At 37.4% G+C, this 21,923-nt stretch overlaps 1 protein-coding gene across 1 annotated transcript in view; it reads right to left on the bottom strand.

Moving 5' to 3' along the window:
• The window catches only part of LRP8 (LDL receptor related protein 8), a 236,734-nt gene that overhangs the window by 213,429 nt on the left and 1,382 nt on the right, over positions 1-21,923 (bottom strand). The window lies entirely within an intron of this gene.

Genomic DNA, 21,923 nt, shown 5'->3' with positions numbered 1-21,923 from the left:
TATATATTAATATAGACAACGTGAGAGCTATAGGTACATAAATATAGACACCATTCAAATATTAAGACAAGATACATCTGAATTCTAAAAGCAATAAGTAAGCACAGAATTTTATAACAGTTTGGCTAGATAGATATTGCAGGTTTCTGTAAACTCTTTTTTTTTCTTGGAACATATATCATGTCTCACTGAATCAGAAACATATTAATCATTCTATTATTTAGCACTGCATGTGAACCTGGTCATGGAAGATGACTTTCAACAAAAGGCTTTTAAGTTTGAATGCCAGATGCACTGGTTTGATGAATCTGATGCTACAAACCATGCAGCAAATTTTTAGTCAGGTCCAGTTGTATAAGCAAAAGTAACACAGGTTAAAACAAATATTTATGTGTTCTGACATTCTTCCCTGAACTTTAGCTGATCTCTACTTTCCACTTTAACGGAATAGCAGACAGTACTAAATGGCGGAAGCTACCAACACAATGAAGCCTGACTAAGCATATTAGAGTTATTACTCTTAATCTATATACTATACTGCTTTATTAACTACAAGATATATTTTAAAGATGAATAACAGGATGATCAGTACTATCAGTGATAAATGGGATTAATTCATATTTTATGAGTTCAACTGCAACAATTGATTATATTAAACTATGAGGTCTACCAGAAAAGAACTCTTCAAAATGTAATGTCAACTCAGAAGCAAACTCCAGAATCAAACTTGAGAAATATATAATTCCAGAATCAGTGTGGATCTACCAAAAAAATACTTAAAGGACTATGTTAGAAATGCGTTGGACATTTTGGAATATCTGGAACAACATAATGAAAAACCAGCTGCATTGATTTTCTTAGATGTAGAGAAGGCCTTTGAAAATTTGAACTGTGCTTTTTTGTCAAGATTTTGGAAGGTATGAATTTTGTATAGCACTTTGTAAGTGCTGTGATTTTCTATATTTATCTTGCAATCTTATTCCGAATGATCTTGCAATCTTGTTCTGAATGATTCTGGTGAGGGACTTTTCCCACATAGTCAATCTGATGCAAGACAAAGCTACTTCCTTATGCAAAATGTTTCTGCATTGGTCTCCAATTTCAGGATAAAATCTTTGTGCCTTTTGTTTGGTTCATGAAATAAGTTAGTCAGAGGTGCTTGTGGCAGGTTGAGCTACCTGGCTAAAGGAAAGTTGGGTTGGGTCTGTGCCAAGGTCATTCAATCTTTTCTTGAAAACCTCTAGAAATGGAACATCCACAACTCCAGGAGGCAAGCTGTTCTTTTTATTTTATTATTTATTTTATTTTTATTTATTATTTTGTCAAACGTATTAGATAATATATATAAGTATAAACATGATTTAAATACATGAAATGGATACGAATAAAAGGGAAAATTAGGACAGGGACGGTAGGCACACTGGTGCGCTTATGCACGCCCCTTACAGACCTCTTAGGAATGGGATTAGGTCAACAGTAGACAGTCTAAAGTTAAAATTTTGGGGGTTTGGGGATGAAACCAGAGTCAGGTAATGCATTCCAGGCATTGATCATTCTGTTGCTGAAGTTGTATTTTCTGCAATTGAGTTTGGAGCGGTTTACTTTAAGTTTGTATCTATTGTGTGCTCGTGTATTGTTGTGGTTGAAGTTGAAGTAGTCATTGACAGGTAGGACATTGTAGCAGATAATTTTATGAACTACACTTAGGTCAGATCTAAAGCGGCATAGTTCTAAGTTGTATAAGCCCAAAATTTCAAGTCTGGTGGCATAAGGTATTTTGTTGTGAGCAGAGGAATGGAGGACTCTTCTCGTGAAATATCTCTGGACACGCTCAGTTGTATTAATGTCCAATATGCAGTGCGGGTTCCAGACAGATGAGCTGTATTCGAGAACTGGTCTAGCAAATGTTTTGTATGCTCTGGATGGTAATGTAATATTTCCAGAGAAAAAGCTACGCAAGATTAGGTTAACAACTTTTAATGCCTTTTTGCCGATGCCGTTACAGTGGGCTTTGGCACTTAGATCATTAAATATTCCATTGATTAATCACTCCGTCAGGAAATTCCTCCTTATTTTGAGGTTGGATCTCTTATGACAGTCTTCTACCTATTGCTTCGTGTCCTGCCTTCAGGTGCTATGGAGAATAAATCTCTTCCCTGTAACAGCCCTTCAAGTACTGGAAGACTGCTATCATGTCTTTATGAAGGTTCCCTGAGTCTTCATTAGGCTAAACATACCTTGTTTACTTAGCCATTCATCATATGATTTAATCCCAGACCCATTACCCTCGTTGTTGCTCTCTTTCTCTGCATTCTTTATAGGCAACTTTTTTGTATGGCGGTGACCAAAACTGGACGCAGTATTCCAAATGTGGCCTCACTAGTGCTGTATAAAACAATACTATTACTTCTCATTATCCTGATGCTATCCCTCTATTGATACAGGCCTAATTTATCAAATGTCTTACTGAAGTCTAAGTATACTATATTTACAACATTTCCATAGTTCACTAATTTAGTCACCTTATCAAAGAAGGCAATACGGTTTGTTTAGCATAACCTGCTTTTAACAAAGCCATGCTGGCTTCTAGGAATTAGACTTCTACTTGGAATATCTGAAACCAGATCTCTGCTCTAAGCAAGTTCAATGTTTTCTATATTGATTGGCAATTCAATAGTTTTTTCAAGATTTCAAACTCTGGGTCTTTCATAACCTTATTTACCAGGGCTTTTCTGTATTAAGAGCATTAGTGAACCATTAATGATCTATGGCTTAGCACATTCATTTTCCTGCATCTGAAAGGCATCAGTTATCAGAGAAAGAGACAGATTTTCATTCATCTATACTTGACCTTCTGTTGAGGCTATCTCTATCAAATCATAAAAGGGTCACGCTGCAGTTTTGCACTTCCAATAAGCTACAGAGACTGGTTGATTCTTTGGAGGGCAGACCATTGATATTCACAGTAGATTGAAGCTTATGGCATTCAACTGTTCCTTGGGGCATGCTGAATGATATTACATCTGGAAGGAATTAGTCCAGGGAGAACAATAGCGTTAATCCTAGTTTAATCAGGCAACCCCACTCTTGGCAGCTGACATAACGATAGCATACAGATTCAATGGAAGCAGTCTGGAAAGACCTTTTAGTATTGCAGTCTCCCAAAACAACTAAGACAGAATTGACATAAACTAACTCTCTCTGTTGGACAACAATGGAATGGAAGGCATTTTTAATAAGCTTTTCTGCAAAAAAAAAGTCCTAATCCAATGGATGCCACACTAATATTAAAAACAGTGAATGAAAGAAATGATCAGAAGATGACTTTAAAAAGGAAAATCCATACTACAGTTTATATAATGTGCAGCTGTTCTTTTTTGTCTGCATGAGCATTAAAGTTCAAGATATAGAACCTCTGCACATACATTTGTTTTTCCCCTTCTCCGTGCAAGTTGAGGGGGGGAAGCAAGAGGACCCTTCTTCACTGAAAATGGAATTTTCTTCTATTTTCTTGGGGAATATTTACTCCTTATCTATCTAGGTGTTAGGATTCCAATCCAGATCTGCATTTCATAATTTTACAGCAAAGTATAAATCGAAGGATCATCTATGTCTTACATCTCAAAAATGTTCATGTGTTTTGACTTTGAATTTATTAAATGAGAAGAGTTCCATTTGTCTGCAATTGTAGAGTTTATGAAGTATTTTATAAAGATGTCCTCAAATGTGAGAATAAACACATCCAAGTTGTTTTCTTGGCAAATTACATTTTCCAGATTGTCTTTTCACTTCCCAATATTGCCTACAGCCCTGGGGTTGTATGGCAGCTTCCTTTTTAATATTAATCAGAACCAACTTTTCTTAGTTTCTAAAGATCAACCAAAGTCAGCTAAGTTTCAGCCCTCAAATTACGGGTACACATATTTTATGTAAGCTTGTTAAAAATAGAACATGTAATTTACAAGATCCATACTAAATAATGATAAAGGGATTGCCTATAAATCCACTTCATAAAATAAGTCCCACTTGAACCCACCAGGAATAGTTAGCTCCCCCACGAGAAATGAATCCAAATATGCATAGATCTGCTAAAATTGGGAATTAGCGTATTTGAAGGGGATAGCAATCCCAAGTAAGAGCAGATATGATGGAAAAGGGACAGTAAAAAGAGTTGATTTATCGTGACTCTATTTTTGAACCAGAGATAATGGATTTTTAGAAAGTAAATGTGGCCCAAGAATGTCATATAAATCAAAATATGCCTGCTCCCTCAATTCTACAAATTGTTCCTGAATACTGTATGGCATTATAAGAATGAAGAAACATTCTCTGTACCACCACTAGGGAAAAAAAATCCAAACAGAAACTGCCAGACAGTAATTGTAGCAAACCTGTTTATAAACCTGAAAAAAATATTCAGATTTATTTTTGTGATAATACGTTTGAAAAACAGAATCCTGAAACTGTCCTAAATGGGTATGTTTTTTATTTATTTGTTTGCAACAAGTATAATTCCATTTTCTCTAAGAAAGGAGTGATATATTGAAGCTGAATTGGTATTACCAATTTAGTCCAGCATTTATTTAATTTTTTTTATTATTATTATTTTGTTTTAATGTGCTACACAATCTGACAAACACACCACATATAACATATAAATAATTCCTATTTCCAAACAGCATTTCTTAGTGATCTTCTTCGCTTTTATACCTTTTCCCACAAATCACATTCGTTATTTTATTTTCTTTCTTATTTCCTTTTCTTTATTTCAGCACACTCTAAAACTTTCCGTATCACTTCTTCATCTGTTGGTATCTTTTCCTGTTTCCAATTTTGTGCATATGTTATTCATGCAGCTGTTATAATGTGCAAAAATCAGATATTTTATTTCTTTGGTATATGTTCTCATAAAAATTCCTAGTAAAAATGTTTCTAGTTTACTTTCAACTGGTTGTTCTATTATTTTTTCTAGTTATTTTTTAATATTTGCCCAGAATTTTTTTGCTGCTGACATAACGATAGCATACAGATTCAATGGAAGCAGTCTGGAAAGACCTTTTAGTATTGCAGTCTCCCAAAACAACTAAGACAGAATTGACATAAACTAACTCTCTCTGTTGGACAACAATGGAATGGAAGGCATTTTTAATAAGCTTTTCTGCAAAAAAAAAGTCCTAATCCAATGGATGCCACACTAATATTAAAAACAGTGAATGAAAGAAATGATCAGAAGATGACTTTAAAAAGGAAAATCCATACTACAGTTTATATAATGTGCAGCTGTTCTTTTTTGTCTGCATGAGCATTAAAGTTCAAGATATAGAACCTCTGCACATACATTTGTTTCCCCTTCTCCGTGCAAGTTGAGGGGGGGAAGCAAGAGGACCCTTCTTCACTGAAAATGGAATTTTCTTCTATTTTCTTGGGGAATATTTACTCCTTATCTATCTAGGTGTTAGGATTCCAATCCAGATCTGCATTTCATAATTTTACAGCAAAGTATAAATCGAAGGATCATCTATGTCTTACATCTCAAAAATGTTCATGTGTTTTGACTTTGAATTTATTAAATGAGAAGAGTTCCATTTGTCTGCAATTGTAGAGTTTATGAAGTATTTTATAAAGATGTCCTCAAATGTGAGAATAAACACATCCAAGTTGTTTTCTTGGCAAATTACATTTTCCAGATTGTCTTTTCACTTCCCAATATTGCCTACAGCCCTGGGGTTGTATGGCAGCTTCCTTTTTAATATTAATCAGAACCAACTTTTCTTAGTTTCTAAAGATCAACCAAAGTCAGCTAAGTTTCAGCCCTCAAATTACAGGTACACATATTTTATGTAAGCTTGTTAAAAATAGAACTGTAATTTACAAGATCCATACTAAATAATGATAAAGGGATTGCCTATAAATCCACTTCATAAAATAAGTCCCACTTGAACCCACCAGGAATAGTTAGCTCCCCCACGAGAAATGAATCCAAATATGCATAGATCTGCTAAAATTGGGAATTAGCGTATTTGGAGGGGATAGCAATCCCAAGTAAGAGCAGATATGATGGAAAAGGGACAGTAAAAAGAGTTGATTTATCGTGACTCTATTTTTGAACCAGAGATAATGGATTTTTAGAAAGTAAATGTGGCCCAAGAATGTCATATAAATCAAAATATGCCTGCTCCCTCAATTCTACAAATTGTTCCTGAATACTGTATGGCATTATAAGAATGAAGAAACATTCTCTGTACCACCACTAGGGAAAAAAAATCCAAACAGAAACTGCCAGACAGTAATTGTAGCAAACCTGTTTATAAACCTGAAAAAAATATTCAGATTTATTTTTGTGATAATACGTTTGAAAAACAGAATCCTGAAACTGTCCTAAATGGGTATGTTTTTTATTTATTTGTTTGCAACAAGTATAATTCCGTTTTCTCTAAGAAAGGAGTGATATATTGAAGCTGAATTGGTATTACCAATTTAGTCCAGCATTTATTTAATTTTTTTTATTATTATTATTTTGTTTTAATGTGCTACACAATCTGACAAACACACCACATATAACATATAAATAATTCCTATTTCCAAACAGCATTTCTTAGTGATCTTCTTCGCTTTTATACCTTTTCCCACAAATCACATTCGTTATTTTATTTTCTTTCTTATCCCCTTTTCTTTATTTCAGCACATCTAAAACTTTCCGTATCACTTCTTCATCTGTTGGTATCTTTTCCTGTTTCCAATTTTGTGCATATGTTATTCATGCAGCTGTTATAATGTGCAAAAATCAGATATTTTATTTCTTTGGTATATGTTCTCATAAAAATTCCTAGTAAAAATGTTTCTAGTTTACTTTCAACTGGTTGTTCTATTATTTTTTCTAGTTATTTTTTAATATTTGCCCAGAATTTTTTTGCTGCTGAACATGTCCACCATAGATGGTAATATGTTCCCTGAGTTTTTTTTTGCATTTCCAACATATTGAATTATTATTTGGGAACATCTTTGCAAGTCTTGTAGGTGGAAGGTGCCATCGGTAAAACATCTTCAATCAGTTTTCCTTGTATGCCACGGATAACATTAATTTTGAATTTACTTGCCACATGGCTTCCCATCTCTCCAAATCTATTGTATAGTTAAAATTTTGTGCCCATTTAATCATTGTATCTTTCACTATCTCCTCTTCCAATTTGTAGCGCAACAAAAATTTATAAATCTTGCTAATTAACTTCTCTTCTGTCCCAAGTATAATTTTATCTAATTCATGTTGTTCTATTTGTATTTCATAATTTCTTGTGTCCTCTTTGTATTTTGATTGTATTTGAATATATGTCCACCAGTCTATAACTCTATTTAAATCTAACTCCAGTTCTTGTTTGTTTTTAGTTTCCTTTGTCAGTCTATTAGGTCTCTATATCTTATTATTTTATTTAATTCTGTTAAGTTTGGGTGTTTTAGTGCGTCTGTTGGTGAAAGCCAAATTGGGATTTTTGTGTAGTGCTGTTTTTTAATTTTCAACCAAATTTGTAATAACGCATTTCTTATTATATGCCTTTTGAAATAACTATGTGTTTTATATTTTCCATCCCAGCTAAATGCATGCCACCCCACCTGTAAGTTGTGTCCTTCTATTGTTAATATTCTTTTATCCCTTAATTCTATCCATTCTTTTAACCAGGTTATGCCTGCAGCTTGATAATGTAGTTCCCATTCTGGGAGTGCTACTTCTTCTCTATCCTTTGTATCCTGTAGAAATTTAAGTCTTATTCTTAGACGTTTTCCGTACCACCAATTTAGTCCAGCATTTAAATCTGCTATTATACATTGTGATCATCGCATCAGCATTAGAGTCATAAAATTTCATACATACTAGCAATATCTATCTTGTGCAAAGCAACAAACATTTTAAAGAGGCCACTTTACACTGAACTGCCTATAATTTCCACACCATAGGCTAGGGGTGTCAAACTGGATTTCCTCGAGGGCTGGATCAGCATTGTAGTTGTCCTCCGTGGGCCGGGGTGGGGGAGGGGGAGAGAAGGGATGGATGCCTCCTGCAGCAACCTGCTGGCCAAAACAGGCCATGGGAGTCTTGAGTTTGACACCCCTGCCGTAGGCAATGGCTTCCAACCATTGTTTCATAAAATACAGAATGTTTACAAACTGCATTTATTTTCACAAGCATTCTAACAATCAACATTCCCCTCCCAACGTCGTGTACTCAAATTTATATCAACATTCAAGAAGCAAACACTACATAAATATTTGAAATAAGTTTAGGATCATCACTTTTTATATCTTCTCAAGTACACAGAAGATGATCTGGGAGTCTACCAAAAGAGTTGGAATCAGTCCTTCGTGCCAGAGAAAAAAAGTGAAACGAAATGAAAATAGTCCTCAAGGCTATGAAGAATTTTATCTGTTCCAACAAAGCACACTTTACAATGTTCAAGCAAGTAGCAATACAAGCCTTCAGCACAGACCTAGAAGTAATCACGCTCTCTAATAAAAAATTTTATTTCCTAAAAAATCTTTATTTAGTGTTTTCTTCTGAGTTACCACATTCCAAGAGACTTATGAGCACAGTAAAAAAAAAAAAAGCTGTTGTGTTTTTTTAATGCATTCCTGAGCCTGCCAACTACCATCTTGATCCCCATACAAATCCCTGATCAGCAAGTCCGCATCATAATGTAATATTTGCTTTCAAGAGGCCGTGCTTTCTCGTTTTCCAGGCAAACAGCATCAGGCCTTTTCTGAGCCATACATGTAAAGCAAGATTAAAAATTGTGGGATGTCTAGTTGCTGATATTTCCATGCAGGAAAAGAAATCCTGAAGCTGCCAAGACAGAATTACAGTGGCAACACAGAATATAAGAAGCACGAACACGGAAAAGCTCAACACGGTAGAAGATCAAAAGAATCAATTACACACTGATATCTTAGTCTTAAGAAAATTGAAATGGATTGGAATTGGATACTTTCATCAAAAGATCCTACTGTTTACTATTCAAGACACAAAAATTAAGGACCTGGCAAATCACTGCCAGGAAGGGTACAATGGAATCAGTGATTGAATATCTATTAGACTATTACAAAGTCACCCACTTTCTATGATATGAACTTGAACATATACCTAACATTTTCCAGAAGAAAATCAAGAATCAGAAATTGCTTTGAAGTCCTGAATTTCATTGGTAGGGGACTAGAAGAAATGTGCAGTGAAATCAAAAAAGGCCTTTTAAAAAATATTTAGATGTTTGGATGCATCTATGTCTACAAAGTTAGAGATGTACAAGCAACAGCTTTCCCTGAGACACTATGGAATCAAAAACTGGATTTGAATAAGCAGGAAAAAGAGTATTGATGCTTTTAGATATTTATGCTGAAGACGGCTAGAGATATCCTGGATATGAATATGGATAGCCAAACAAACACCAACGGGTAATAAAATGAATCAATCCAGAGTTCTTATTCACGATATAAAAGACTAGGCTCAAATTATCATAATTCAGAACACATTACAGAAAGATCTAGCTCTCTTGAGAAGCCTGTAATACTGGGAAGAATGGAAGGAAAGAGAAGAACAGCATCAAGGAGGATGGATACAATTACAGCAGTGAAGTGTGCACTGTTGAATGACCAAGTTGGGAAAGAGCATCCTCAAAATTCATCTTGATAGCCGTATCAGTTCTGTAATCAGATATATGATGCAGGGATGGGTTCTAAATTTTTTTTTACTACCTGTTCTGTGGGCGTGGCTTATTTTGTGGGCATGGCTTGATGGTCATGTGGGTAGGTGTGGCCAACTCAATGTCACTCACGTCAAGGAGTACCTTGCCTGGCCACTCCCCTCCCAGCCATTCCTTGTCACACCCAGCCTCAACGTATCTATAGTTCTGCAAAAAAGTTGTTCACCTTTTTTCAACTTTATTATCTACATACTATAGATCAGGGGTCTCCAAACTTGGGCACTTTAAGACTTGTGGACTTCAATTCCCAGAATTCCTCAGCCTTTGCTGTCTTAAAGTCTTAAAGTGGCCAAGGTTAGAGACCTCTGCTATAGATGCACTTTCATGGACCACTGAAAGGAGGAAATGGCTCACATGCTTTGCCCAAGAGTGTGATAGGCAACGGGTTTTAAGGGGCTGCTAGAAAGAAGGTGGGGAGTGGCAAAGTATTTTCCAAAGCACCAGAAGGCAAAACAAGCAACGGATAGAAACTCAACAAAGAAAGAAACAACCTAAAACTAAAGACAAACTTCCTGACAGTGTGAACCTATATAGGTTTCAGTCATAATTTCACATATAAAATAGCCATTCATGTAATACAACCTGCATATTGTTCAAAACAGTCATTAATATTATGGCTGATGTTTGACAGCAAGCCTAAAATCCCCATTCCCTTCCCACTCCAGGGAAGGTTACTTCAAAATCCCCATTCCCTCCCCACCCCACTAATCTGTTCTGGGAAGGAATCAAACTTTTTTATTTTTATTTTATTTATTTTGTCATAACAGTATATATAAGCATTAACATGAAATAACTATATAATATATAAGCATATATATGAGCATAAGTATGTAATAACTATATTAATTGGATATAATGAAGAGGAACAATAGGACAGGGAATGGTAGGCACATTTATGCTCTTATGCACGCCCCTTATAGACCTCTTAGGAATGGGGCGAGGTCAATAGTAGATAGTTTTTGGTTAAAGATTTTGGGATTTTGAGAAGAGACCACAGAGTCAGGTAATGTGTTCCAAGCATTAATAATTCTGGTACAGAAATCATATTTTCTGCAATCAAAATTGAAGCGGTTAACATTAAGTTTAAATCTATTGTTTGCTCTTGTATTGTTGTGATTGAAGCTGAAGAAGTTTTCAACAAACTCCCCCTTCTTCATTTCCCAAATAAAATATTACTAGATAATTAAGAAATAATTAAGCTGTTAACAGGAGACCTGCCTGGAATTCCACATTTCTGCCAGCTGCATAAAGGAAACTTTGTAAGCAGAAAACAGCTACCGGTGCTTAGAGGTGGAAACCAGAAGTTCGGCTCCATTAACAAGCAGACAGAAAACTCATTCAAGACAGGATACTTCACAATGGAAATCGCCCAAACCTTTTTAGAAACAAAAAGCCCCATGTTGCACAAACTCCAAAACTTCTAAAACTTTGAACCATACAAGAATTCCTCCACTTATCCAATTTGTTGTTCAGCTCACCCAGAAAGGAGCTTCCAGCTCTGTCAATTTAAAGCGACAGCGTTTCCCCCCACCCCACTTCTTCTTTGCCAAGCGATATCCTGGCTGAGAAGTGAGTCCTGATTTTTTCATTGTAGCCAATCAGTTGGGAGGCTTCTTGGCTTCTCAATTTAAAGCGACGGGTGTCTTGGGTTTTTATTTCTCTTCTTTGTCAAGTGAGCCCTGAGTTTTTTTCCTTCCAGCCGATCAGCTGGGAGTTGGGAGGCAGCAATAGATTGGGGGTGGGGCCAGGCAGAATTTTTACTACTGATTCTCCGAACTACTCAAAATGTTTACTACCGGTTCTTGCGAACTGGGGAGAACCGGTAGCAACCCACCATTGATTTGATGTTTTAGGGCCACATCAATCTTGCAATTCATATATTTCTCATCCCATCCCTACCATGATATTTATAAAGTAAAACTGAAACATGTTTAGTGACATTCACTAAAAATATTCGAAAAATCAATTAATATCAGCATTTCAGCTTGGAAACTCCTAATATACTGTAGTGATGCATGGTAGAATGCAGAAATAAAATTTGGTTTTTTTTCTGTAATATTTTGCTTATTCGAATATTTTTAATAATAATTGGCAATTACTGTTTATGACTATCATCTGCCACAAAAATGAGCAATCTTATAAAGAGAGGACATTAATTGGCTTTGAATTTTCCCCTTTTCATAGCAGGAAAATAGCAAACAGGCATTTATGTTATGGATGGTCATTCAGGCAGAAGCTGCATCTGTACAGTACATAGAATCTGATAAGTTCCAAGCATCCACCAACGGACAATAGCCAGAAAAAAATATAAGCTCCTCAATGATATCTGGATAGATCAAACTGAGCAGGATTATCAATCAATATATTTTCCATGTAGTAAGGTTTGCCTTCATCTTCTTCAAAGACTTTTCCTACCTCAACCATACATATGATCTTGCAGGAAACCATATCAGTTACAATACAGTATTAATATACCCAGAGCTGTATACAATGCCTATGATAATAAATATATTGTAAGTAATAATTTTAAAAAACTGTACTTCAAGCTTACACAATTGGAGATTGCAAAATGTATTCCTGTAATTGTTTTGGGCGCAATACAGAAGTAGTTTGCCACATTAGCATTCCGGAATCTTTTTCAACTTAGCAGTTTGGCCAATAGCCTTGGTCACATGCTAGTTATTAGGGCTGCACAGTATTTAGAACTGACAAGTAGAAAAGTGCTTCAGAGAGTTTATGGGTGCATATTAGCACCTGTCACAACTCTTAAACCAAACCTACTCTTAAGATTGCCCTTCAGAGGGCAGCTACACAGTACCAGGAAAAGACATGGCTACTTTAAAGAGTTCAAATAAAGTTCTCTTCCTTTTCCCGAATTTCCCCCCCCAAAAAATCACTGCAGAGCTCCACACGTATTTTACCAAGGATTAACTATGTTGACCCAGATTAGCTTCCCTGATTAAGCCAAGGTGAGCTAAATGCTGCCAGCTAGCTGATTACAAGACACCACTTAGCATGAAAAAGCCAAGCTTTGTGTGCTGTACTACAAACTGGTAGACAGCGAGTTCTAGTCCCAAGGACAGCACCAACAGACACAACTCAGCTGGCCCAGCCATGGCCAATGCTCCTCACCCATGGCTGAGCTTGACCGCCGGTGGCCGCCCTGCGAAGGAAGCCCTAGGGCGGCAATGCTTGTACTGGGGCTGCCGTGGCAGGCGCTTGGTAGCACAGGCTATGTGGACGCAGTGCGGGGGCGAGAGCGGGTGGGACGCCACCATGTCGCAGGAGCAGGAGCTTGAGGACTACAGTCAGTGCCACGGGCAGTGAAAGGGGCAAGGAGGGCAGGAGTTTGCAGGGATGTGGCTGCCTTGAAAGGGTTGAGAGTGGGGTGTGAGGGGCCTATGTGTGCACATGTGTATGTGTGTGTGTGAGGGGGAGCTTATTTTGGGGGGAGGGCGTATATTTAGGCCCACCCCAAAAATCAGGCTTGGCCTTATTTTCGGGACATGTCCTATTTTCGGGGAAACACGGTATTGCCAAGAAAACTGTAAGCTGACACTGACTTGAAGGTAGAAACAAACAAACAAAATTTGAATTTACAGAACCACACTGAGTTCCTCAGCACTTACCTGAACAGCACTTTCATAAACAGCTTTCTGTGGCTGCAAATTACTACACAAGTAATGTAATTCCTACCATTTGTGGAAGTTAATTCTGGAATGCAGTCAAGGCCCATTACTTTGAAAATCTCTTTCAAAGAGATTCATTTATTTCTATGACCACTTTTTTCTCCATAGTGATTTGAAATGGAAATGGAAACTGCAATATAAAACAGATAATTCAAAACCAAATCAAAATTAAGTGTAAAAAGTAATATTAATATAATATAATAAGTATAATATCAACCCATCTGGGTTTCGCTAACTTCATAGCTCCATCCACGCGCCTGGGTCAACAATCAATATTTTAATGTTTTCCAGAAGCTAGAAGGACCAATCTGAATCCTGGTGGTCACGTGTTCCAGAGGACAGATACCCCAACAAAAAGGCAAACTTCCTGGGTTCTGCAAGATGACATTCTTTAATTCATGAGACACAAAGCATGTCCCTCTTTCCATATCTACAGAAAGTTAAGATATCCCTGGAAGGAGACATTCCTCCAAGTATGTTATGAAAGGTTTTATAGGTGACAAGGAGCACCTTAAATTGCATCAGCAAGTCTACAGGAGGCCACTAGAGCTCATGCAAAAGTGTAATCAAACACCCATTATTGTCGGTGCCACTGAATTCTGGACAAATTGCAACTTCTGGATGTTCTTCAAGGGCAGCCCTATATGCGTTATATAGCAGTAATCCATTGAGTAGGTGATCAAAGCATGAGTAACCATCTATGAGAAAAATATCAATAGGGAATGCTACATGCTTAGACAAAAAAGAGGGGAAAGTTATGATTGCCTGAAGATAACTGTTCCACAGTTGAACCATTGGTTTCCTGGTTTAACCCAAGAGAATTTGAACTGCTTTCTTTTAATCAAGACAGCCATTCATCGATCAACATGATGCAGTCTTATCATTCATCATAGTAACGTTCCCCCATCAGATACTCCCTATATAAGTTGGGACAAGCCTTTTAGCCATGATGATTCAGAATTATGGAAGCTTAAGGCCAATATATCTGAAGGACATGAAGTTGAGGAAAACTGCAGACAAAAGGGAAATAGAATAGAATAGAATAGAATTTTTTATTGGCCAACTGTGATTGGACACACAAGGAATTTGTCTTGGTGCATATGCTCTCAGTGTACATGAAAGAAAAGATACGTTCATCAAGGTAGAACATTTACAACACAAATGATGGTCAATATATCAATATAAATCATAAGGATTGCCAGCAACAAAGTTACAGTCATACAGTCATAAGTGGAAAGAGATTGGTGATGGGAACAATGAGAAGATTAATAGTAGTGCAGATTTAGTAAATAGTTTGACAGTGTTGAGGGAATTATTTGTTTAGCAGAGTGATGGCCTTCAGGAAAAAACTGCTCTTGTGTCTAGTTGTTCTGGTGTGCAGTGCTCTATAGTGTCGTTTTGAGGGTAGGAGTTGAAACAGTTTATGTCCTGGATGTGAGGGATCTGTAAATATTTTCACAGCCCTCTTCTTAATTCGTGCAGTATACAGGTCCTCAATGGAAGGCAGGTTGGTAGCAATTATTTTTTTGTGAATGTTTCACACTCAGAGTGCCTCATATTTTATTTCATCTATATTAAATAACCAAATGCAGAACATTAAGTTTCTTACATAAAAACTGCTTCAAGAAAAATCGGAGATTTTGTATCCCAGTAAATTAAAATCTATTAAAGAGATCACACCTGCCAGGTGACAAAATAAGTGCTTTAAGTGCGAGAGAGGCTTACCAAATGTAATTTAAGCACAAAGCAAAGTTGTGCAGTACGGATGGTCCTCAACTTACAACCATTCATTCAGTGACCATTTGAAGTTACAGTGGCACTGAAAAGAGTGACTAATTACTGTTTTTCACACTCACCTCCTTTGCAGCAACCCCCACGGTCATGTGATCAAAATTCAGATGTTCGGCAACTGCCTCATTTATGATGATTGCGGTATCCTGGGGTCATGTGATCACTTTTTGCTTTCTTCTGACAAAGTCAATGGGGACACCAGATTCACTTAACCGTGTTAAGTGCACTGAACAACTGCAGTGATTCACTTAACAACTGTGGCAAGAAAGGTCATAAAATTTAACCACTGTCTGGTTTAACAATGGAAATTTTGGGCTCAATTGTGGACATAAGTCAAGGACTACCTGTATATCCTTATCACTAGCCTTCAAGAAGATAACTCCTTAACCAGCCTTCCTTGGAATGAATCTATCTCTTATTCAGAATTTTTTTTAGATGCTTTAAGGAAAGAATCTTCATTGGATCAGAACTGCCAAAGGAAGGCAGATGTGGAAGACTACCATAAATAATTTGGTTCAAGCTATACTAATAGAAGAATGTGGCAGTAGTAGCTACACTGAAAACATTTGTTCCAGCTTCCTCAAAGAAATATGTCATTATTTTCTGGAATCCATGGCCCTTCCTTTTTAAGCCATAGGAAACACATAATATTTCAAAGGCATGAAACATTATATAAAGAGGTACATCCGGAGCTTGTTCCATAAAGTTCATTCTTTGGCATTGACTAGCTCAAAATAATTTGTCCCTGGTAAAAATTATCTTTTTTCTCTGCTGCAAGGTTGTTGGGAGACAGAGAAATCTGAATGTCTTCTTTTAACTAAAACTGCGTCACTCCCACAAACCTATTCATATCTACAGCACAAATGTGAATAATACATATTCTCTTAGAATATTTTGTTTCCTAACAGCTTTGCCAAGGACATTAAAGCTTTTATCACTGGTGTTTCTGCTTAAGAAAACAAAATTCTTTAATCAGGATCACATTGTCTTATAAAGCACAGCTGCTCTCAATTGTAAATATTCTAAAGAACTACCAACAACAACTAACACCTCTCTTGGCTACTGCCTATGAAAGCCAACATCAAATGAATAAAAAAAAATCTAGTGAAATTAATAGCAGTTCATAGAAGAAGGTGATCTCTAGGATTGGCTTTGCATTCAAAAGTTACATCGCCATGGCCATTTCAAAGCAAAGGTTTCTAGCAATTCAATTCAGATTATTATGGCAAAGAGGATATACTGTAGATAAGTGGTATCAAACTTGATTTCATTAAGGGCCGCATCAGGGTTGTGTTTGATCTTGGGAGGGGGCTGGGGCTATGGTCAGGGTGCCAAGGACCATGCACAGATATCCCAAGCTCTATTTTCTGTTGCAACGGCTTCCTGTAGTGCTTCGCCAGCAAAAACAGAGCTTGGAAGGGCATGTGCAGCCCTCCCGAGCTACGTTTTTGCTGGCAGAGGCACCACAGGCCAATCCTTCAGTGTTTCTAGGGCCGCCCCATGGTCCAGATCTAAGTGCCCTGCGGGCCAGATCCGCCCCACGGACCTTGAATTTGACCCTCGTGCTGTAGATTCTAACACGAGGAAATTCTTTCACTTAACCCTTAGTGAGATGAAATGTAGTTCAGAGTCACAGCTTTGAATGTCTGGAAGGCAGGAAGAGGGAGAAAGCCAATTCCCCCTCCTCAGTAGTTCTTATATCCCATTGGGGCTTTCCTGCACCAGTACTGAATGAGCGAGCAGGCCTTTCTTGGCGTTTGGTCAGATGCCCTATTAACAGAATCCTGCCAGACAAATACAATTATCTCCAATAAGTATTCAATATACCCTGTGAATTGCTGAGGTGCCTGCCTATCGGACATTCTAAGTTTAGCTGTCTCTTTATCCTCTGGGAAAGATCCCTCCTGCAATTCTGGATTACATTCTATCATACTTGGTTAATCCCAAAAAACTAAACAGGACAATACGTAGGTAAATATTTAGATGGGAGATCACGATGAATCTCACCATCAAAGTTGTAAGATTAAAAAAAGAATCCCAGAAGGCCACAGTGATAAACTGCTTTCTTGTTGTTTGCAAAGGAAGTAAAATAGTTACAACCCTTTTTGTTTTCATGATGAGAAATTTCTTTATCTCCCCCTAGTTTAAAAGCAAAGTGTACTTATGCTAGTTCAGAAATAATGCTTAACTATAATTAACATAAACCAGAGGAAGGGAGATGGAAGGAATGTACAGACTGATTTTAGTTCTAACTTTAACTGATAACCTGCACGCTTTGATTATGACTGCCTCATCAACCATTGCTAACCTTCTGGACTGGATAAACCATTAAGCCAATCAGGCTACAGTCTAAAATACCAGATCAACTGGGACGCCTGCTGTGGTAGGAATTTTCCAAGGTCAAATTGGATAAAGATTATTAGACTGAATTGGTTTCAGGCCACTGTTCTTTAAATTGCTTGTTGCACAGAGCACAGCAGAACTGTGCATTAATTCAATGCAGGAACTGAAATTATTACATTTTATAAGCATCAAAAATGTTAGAACATCACTGTATTCATGTCTAACAAAGCATAGCTAACAAAAATTGGTGGCATAATTGTGTGTGCTTCCCTTCAGGTTTTCTCTTCCTTCCCTTCCTTCTTCCTCCCACTCCATCCAAAGGAAAAAAGAAAGAAAGAAAAGAAGTGGAAGAAAAAGTTTCTTGACCATATGGCATCAGAAGAACCACTGGTCAAAACTAAGGATATCCTTTTGCAGAAACTTGTCTCTGATCTTTCAGAAGTACAAAAATAAGACTCCAGCATTTCATACTATCCCTTCAAAACATTTGAGTGTGGTCCACTTGCCCCTCCAAAAATGAGTCATTAGATGATCATTTTTAAGGAGACATAAACAATTATTAGAGAGTGGCCACTAAGTGCATTTAATTTAGTTGCAAATAAAATCGTGTCACATTTCATTTTTTTGTCTTAGTCATACAGCACCCATTTGTTCTGGTCAAAACATCCATTTGGCATTTGGTCCTCAACAAATCACTCCCTTGTGAAGTGCAGATCACCATTAAAAAAGCTGCACATTCCCGTGTTACAGAAACACCAACTTTTTGACAAACATTCTTTCCATCAAATCATAATGTTAGCTTCAATTTCCCTATATTAGGCTCAACAATGTACAGAACTATCTTCAAATCTTTTGGGATTGTTCCACAAAAGTCTAACCCAGAGAGGACGGTATCTTTAATAGCCGGTATCTTATCTATCATGCATAGACGGGCAAAACTGCGGAGGGACTGACTTATAGTTGGCTGCTGAAATGTCGGGCAAGCGCTGGGACAGCCAGGAAGTGGGAAATTCAGGAACAGCAAGACTCTGTTCAAAGGCTACTTTGAAGGAGGACAGCAAGTACAGTCCGCTAATCCAGCTCCGCTTTGTTCCCCCACAGGAAAAAATAATAATAATTTGTTCATTATGCCCCTTAAATATACTGCTTCCTTTTTTAACTGCTTCCTTTTTTAAATTAGGAAACATTTATTTAGCTATGCCTACAAGGGGTAATTTATTTTATAAGCCAATACAGGCTGTTATTTCTGGAAATAAAGATAATGTAGCAAGTGAACATTTAAAGTTTCTGAAGCAGCTAAGATTCTGAGTGTAAATGTTTGCCTCTGGCTTGCCCCTAAGCAATGAAGTATAAATAGCAGCAATTATAAAGTTGCTGCGGAAAAAGGCTGCCTTCTCCACAGTAATTTATAGTTTATTAGTAAAGTATCAATTCATTTTATATATCTAATTGAAACAGCAAAACATAAATAAAAGCGATGCTTTGTTTCCAGTTCTCCTAGATCAGGATGCTGTTCAATCAGCCCAGGGCTGTCAAACTCACGGTCTGCAGGCCAGATGCGTCACGCGCTGGCCACGCCCAGTTTAGCGAAGGAAAAAGTCCTGATACATCACGTGACAATGCCGTGACAACGTGAGTTTGACCCCCACCCACCCCAGAATCAGCCCAAAGGCTACAGAAAACTGGGGCCACAGTCTACAAGTGATGGGGCCAGAACCCATTTTACCTAACAGCCCTCTTTAAAATTAAAAAAAAAAGGGTGCGAGCTGAAATGTTTAAACACACGCACCCCTCCCCTCATTCTAGAGCAGTATTTTTCAAACTTGGCAGCATGTAAAAAGTGTGACTTCAACTCCCAGAATTCCTGCCTTTAAGCCTGACATAAATCAACTGTGTAATATAGCCACAAGTAACTTCAATCAGCAGCTTTAGGCATGCAAACATGGAAAAGGAAACAAAAGTAACTTTAGTGGGGATGAAGAGAAGCAATATTCAAAGGCCTGTCATTAGATATAGAGAGCAAACTGAAGTTTATCATTAAAAGTATTTTTCCTAGTTGGAAAACGCCACTTACCAGTAAGTATGGCATGTTTTGAAAGGACAGTCCTTTTTATGAACCAAAAGACTGTTTAAAGGCATGTTTGCAATGATTCAATATACATCCTGTACATGCATCCTGTATAAAATGATGGCAGGGAAACTGCTTTTAAAACCAAAAGACCAGGCAAACTCTTTTTCTCATCCCACCAGTTTCTACCATTTCAGGTTTTCTCCCAATCATCACACATTCACCCATAGCTCAGTTTGAAATTGTGGAGCAAACTAGATGGGTAATTTAAATTTTATTATGCTCCATCAGGCACATCCAGTTTTAGGGGAAGAGCGAGAAATTGGAAAAAGAGGCTGAGGATCCAGGAAAACTGAAAGTATCTTCTGAATTATTTAATGAGGGTGTTTGTAAACCTGAAAAATCAACAGTATGATAAATTCTAGAATGTTTGCATAGGGATGACTACATACCCCAATGAAACTGAACTGCAACAGCTGTTTATACCTTAGAAGCTCATAAAAATGTTATCCTCACACCAATATTCAGGGTTTTCTACTTCAGATACAGTGGAATGCTTTGCTTCTCTTCCAGATAATACAATAAACTTGTAAGACAGTGAGACCAGGAAGCAATAATCTGTGGCACTAATATTTATCTTTCCATCTGCAGGGAATCTGAGATTTGGAGAACACCCACTTGGGTGAGCAACAGTTGCTGTAGTACACATCTATTTTCCAACTGCAAGGACCAGGCTCAGATAGCCCAGGATTATCCAGGTGTCTGGCAGCAGGGGAGAAGCAAAGGATAAATAGCACAAATGAGCATTTTTATATTATTTACTTCCACCCTAAGCTAAGTCTTTGTCGTTGACAGGAACAACCACTGAGGACCTCATAAACTGCAATGGTATTTATTTATCTAGATTACTACCAACCGTCAAAGTAACTTTAACCCCACCCTTAGAATTTAACCTCATCTTCAACCAGGAACCTTATAGTTTCCTCTACAGAGTGAAGCAACATCGTTGTTGTTTTTTAAAAATCTCTCTCTGGTCAATAAACTATCTTTTACCATTAACAAGCAAAGCATTTTTAAATACTCAGAAACAATCAGCTGTTTGTCAACACAACCATTATGTAACAACTAGGTAACACAACTATTCAATCAGTATTCCACAAATGTATAAGGGAATAGTTCAAAAAATGCCTGAAAGCACCAGGTTCAAATTTCTCATCTAGTCTCATTGTGACTTTGGACTAATTGCCCTCAGTCCACAGCTTCACAGGATTATTTTTAGGAATATGAGGAGAAAATAGTAATAAGGATCACTGCTTAGAGTCCCTTATCAGATTAATACTCAGTTCATCCCAGTTCCAGCCACAAGACTCAGTTGCAAAAGTTTCGTTAGTAGGCTAAGAGTGAATCTAGAAAATGTATCATCCGTGATATATTTTATTCAAAATCTTTAAAAGTTTGCCTAAAGGACAAAATTCCATCACAGGTTGACTAAATGAATAATTTAACAGCATAAATAAATAAAGCTACCCTCTTTGCATTTCGGATCAGGAAGCATTTGAATAGGACAGTGGTGAATTTATGCCTGCACGTTCTGTAATAAATGCCACTGAATTTCATGATACTGAGCCCACCTGAGATGACATTTTTCAGTAGACAGCTTAATCATTCTTGATCCTAATAGAATTATCATCAGGACTTAGCAATAATAAATGGTTTTAAGTGGGTAAATTTAGATCGCCAGCCCAACTTTCCACAACTGCCCTCCCCTGAGCAAAGGACAGGAAGGCATGGCCTTAAAGGGGAAGAAGGAAGGAAGGCTGTCTCAAAGTAGGTAGGTCCAATAGAATTCAACCCCCCCTCCCCTTTCTTATGGGAGAGCCGGTACCATGTGACCTAGTTGGCATTTCTCCAGCAGCCAATCACAAAACTCCCGGCAGAAGAGGCACTTCCATTCATAAAGAGAGTGGATGCCTGCCACATAAGTTTGAAACAGGTATTTGTTCTACCCGTTCATTTTTATTTTATTTTTTTGCAAAGGGGAAAAGAAAACCTCTCTTCAGCTGCTTATTCCAAACGCGGCACGGAACGCGGAAACGCCACTAGGTTTTAACAAACCCTGACAGGGGTAGAGCTATATATAATCCTCCTCCTTTCAGCAGAAAGGGCCGCTTTTGACACGCATTCTAATCCAGTTCTTCCTACAACTGGGATAATGTGGATTTGTCACTGGCAAAACAACCCCGGAGGCGCATTTCATCCCACGCCTTCCAACCAGAGAACAAGTTG

The sequence above is a fragment of the Ahaetulla prasina genome, chromosome 3, assembly GCF_028640845.1.
Source record: "Ahaetulla prasina isolate Xishuangbanna chromosome 3, ASM2864084v1, whole genome shotgun sequence".
Taxonomy (NCBI): Eukaryota; Metazoa; Chordata; class Lepidosauria; order Squamata; family Colubridae; genus Ahaetulla; species Ahaetulla prasina.
The sequence above is the reverse complement of the archived record's forward strand: the minus strand, read 5'-3'. Positions and strand labels throughout refer to the sequence as shown.